The 3,847-nt window shown below is 39.1% G+C and overlaps 1 pseudogene; it reads left to right on the forward strand.

Moving 5' to 3' along the window:
- The first annotated feature begins 1,734 nt into the window (after nt 1-1,734).
- On the forward strand, nt 1,735-2,688 carry LOC117017054 (39S ribosomal protein L45, mitochondrial-like; annotated as a pseudogene).
- The last annotated feature ends 1,159 nt before the right edge of the window (nt 2,689-3,847 follow it).

Raw genomic sequence — 3,847 nt, forward strand, 5'->3', positions numbered from 1 at the left:
AATCATGCACTAACGAATTAGTACAAAAACAGTCTTTTTTCATGATATTTCACAAACTTGGAAGTCGTCACTATTGAAGCATCAATTTAGATGTAACTAATGAAATGGTCTTTAGCTCCTTTCTGACTATTTTTCTGCAGGTTCTGATTGAATATAGTTTAATTGATAAGGTGGGATTTGAAAAGAATAGTTCAAGTTAAGATAGGCAGGTAGACTAATTTGGCTTTCAACATCTTACCTTTTCTTTCTAGTCTATCTCTGACCTTTCACATAGCTCCTTTCTTGAAATATAATTCTTTAAATGATTTATTCTCATTTATCTGTAATTTGGAAAACTGATATTTTGGAAATTATCTGTAATTTTGAAAAAAACATTTTGGCTTAGAGTGATTTTATCATGAGAGAAATTAGTTTCTGTCAGACTCCTATCTGCTGCTTCAGGCTGGCCCCACACCAGCCAACCAAGGCCGAACAGCCTGCAGTTTTCATCATTTGAAAGTATCAGATGAGCTGGACTATCACTTGAATCCAGATGTTCCCACTTAGCAACTGAAATTATTCACATAGATCACAAATACCAGGGCTGAGGGTAGGTGTTCATTCCTAGGCCTGGTGCTTAGAATTATAAAGGGAAATTAAAAAAAAAAAAATTAAAGTACGATGCTGAGAGAATCTGAAATAAGAGTCTGCTTTTATTTATAGACATGAAAGCTTTTTTCCCTTGGACATCCAGACGTTAAGTACCTGAGTGAGTGTGTGTATGTGCATATGCATATGTGTACCTATGTGTAAAAGTGTATGAAGTTGTATGTGTGTGTATGTGTGGGTCGCAGCATGTGCATGTACCCACATAAATAACCCATTATCTGGAGAGTCTGTTTTATCTCGGAAGCATCATAAGCAATCCAAACGTGAGTGATTCCTTTCTCTTTCTGATAATATCAGTAATTGGAAGTCTTTCTATCTTCATTTGCTTACGCTGTAAAGAAGATATCAGGAAACCAAAGTACAGAGGTCTGTGCCCACTACAGTTCCATCTAGTAGCCTCTTTTGCCCCAACATTACCTAAATTTCCATCCGGATTATCATCCCCTGAGAGGTTGCATGGTGGTGATGTGTATGGTCTGTGCCTCAAAGAGCTCTGTGTTAAAGTCTCTGCTACTTAATGGTCTTATAATCTTGGACAGATTTTAACCTCGTTAAAACTCATTTTCCTAATTTGCAAAATAGAGGACATGTAACTGAGAAGCTTGTTGTGAGTACTGCAGAAAAGAAAAGTTGTAAACTAGCACAGTGTCTGGCATATATTTAGTACCTAATAAGAGTTAATTATTGTTACTTTTGCTATAATTATTATTCCTAGTACTTGATTATTACTACTGCCATCACTACTAGTATAACTATCAGTACATGTAGTCCATACCGTGTCTGTTATTCCTTGGAGATTCTGTGGCTAATAATCTCCAAATGCATTGCAATTTAGACATCAGAAGAGAATAATTTAATGTTGGACATTTTAAATAAAAGCAGAAATTTTATTAATTTATAAGAATGACTTTTACATATGCCAAGCTTCTATTTGGAAATGAAAAGTCTATTTATGATATGAACAATTGCTCCTAATTTGTCTGTGTTTCAGATATGGCTGTATGACTGTCAGATTTTATTAATATGAGACTCACCTATAAATCTAATATTGAAATTCTGACTGGGAAAAAAAACTATACATCTCAGATGAATTTGAAAAACAATTTCAAAAGTCATTTAGACAAGGCTTTAGGATGGTAGCCTCGGCAGCCAGTCCTAGGGACTCAGTCCATAGCTATAGTTCCAGTGAGAAGTAAAAAACATTTCACATCGCCTACCTATGAACCCAAATACAAATCAGAAGAGGAATTTATAGAGCACACCCGGGAAGCAGGACTGGTCATCCCTCCCGAATGCTTGGCACGTCCCATACATCTGACCATCTGACCTGTACAGCGGGTATCTCTGATGTCTGTGTTCCTCCAGAGGGGCACGCTCGGGTGTCATCTCTTTCAATGGAAGGACTGGCACAAAACTGTGCGATGGAAGAAAAATGTGGAATCACAGTTGTCAATACAGAAGATACGACAATGTGGTGCTAATTTTAAAATAAGCAACTTTCCTAAAACAGTTAAGGGTATCTTCACTGAACCTCAACTTTGTCTAAACAAGTCAGAGCATGACTGACTTCATACCTTGGCAACTGAAAACTGTTTTCCAGACATGGTCTGGGACATCAAATAGAAGACCATCCGCTGGAGCTTCGTAGACTCTTTAGAGCCTCCCCAAGGGTTCATGTTCGCTGCTCAACACTGAACCAGGGCCACATACTTATATGTAGTCAGGTAACCACTGCATGCATACCCGGCAGATTCTGGCAGATTAATGTATGGACTCAAAGAGGGGCCCAAGGATGTCCTGGAGTATGTTGTCTTAGAAAAGCACCTGACAGACCCTGTGAGAGCTGTAGAATGCATGGCAAGATCATACACACACACACAAACACACACACACACACACACACACGCTCACACACACACCCGCCATGGGCACCCCCTAAGCAGCCCATCCTTAAGAGGGTAATGATCCCTGGCCCCCAGCTGGAGCCCTGGGAAGACAGAAGAGCCACAAGGAGAGGCCCATAAGCCTCAGCTAGGCTGATAGCAAAAGTGACTTCTGGCATGAAGCATAGGTGATGAGGTAGGTGGGTGGGAGCTGTGAAGTCATCCATCTCCATCACGCAATAGACAGAACCACCATAGGCAGAACTCTCCTGTCCTGCTTGGGTCTTTTCGGCAGTCTTATCCTCGACAGCCACGGCTGATGGCTCGGCCCAGGTGGGCAGCTGCTCTGCACAGCCATGGACCCACTTCTTTTTTAAATTTTATATCTAGCTTCTGGGTCTACATAAAAGACAGTATGTTTCAGAGAATGTCTGGTACCAATTTTTCCCGCAGCAGGAACTGTCAGAAACACACTCACAGAATTTTCTTTCTTATCACAGGGTAGGGGTCAGAGTTTGAAACAAAATACTCTTAGGATGTTGGATAAATTGTGGTAGGTTCTGTTCATGTTCTGTTCATTCAGGCTAGAAGTAGACCAGCCTTCAAATGGCAGAAATGAAGACAGGCTTAATTGTGAGTGGTGTGACTTCCAGGAAATCCAGACTTGGAAAAAATAATTAGTGTTTATTAAAGGTGGTATCATTTAAGAGGGTCTTTTCTCATATACTGATGCACTGAATCAGAATTTGTATTTCATAGAAGAATGTACATCCAAAAAAATCATTTATCCTTCTCCCCGCAAAAAAGTCAATTTGGAAAAAAAATACCCTAAGTATCTACTATATGGCAGGTATTCTTTTAGATAATTTATATTTTGTGAAGTTTAAAAAATATCCATATTTTTTAATATTATCCTGAATGTATACATGAAGTTTCTAGAACAGAACACACTATTACTTATTTACAACAAACAACAACCACCTGGTTTCCTGTGTCCCAATTCTTACACTTGTGGTGATGTGATGAGAACCAGATAGATTAAAAGTCTGTATTTTAGATGAGGAATCCTGAAGAAATGAATGTGAGTTTTTATACGTGTTATATTCCTCCCCTCCTGATAGGGTCACCTTGGAAACATAATGGGAAGGATCCTGAGTTCTTACTCTAACCCTTCGGAATATAAATAAATCTCTCCAGGGGAAAGATAAGAAAGACTAGGGTTCCTGCTACAAAATCCAGGGATGTCTCTAGTCTCTCCATAATTCTTTCACTGTGTAAATCAGCCGTAAATTAACCTCCAAGAGTTGCTTTAGGAA

This window comes from Rhinolophus ferrumequinum, chromosome 24 (assembly GCF_004115265.2).
Source record: "Rhinolophus ferrumequinum isolate MPI-CBG mRhiFer1 chromosome 24, mRhiFer1_v1.p, whole genome shotgun sequence".
In the NCBI taxonomy this organism is placed as follows: Eukaryota; Metazoa; Chordata; class Mammalia; order Chiroptera; family Rhinolophidae; genus Rhinolophus; species Rhinolophus ferrumequinum.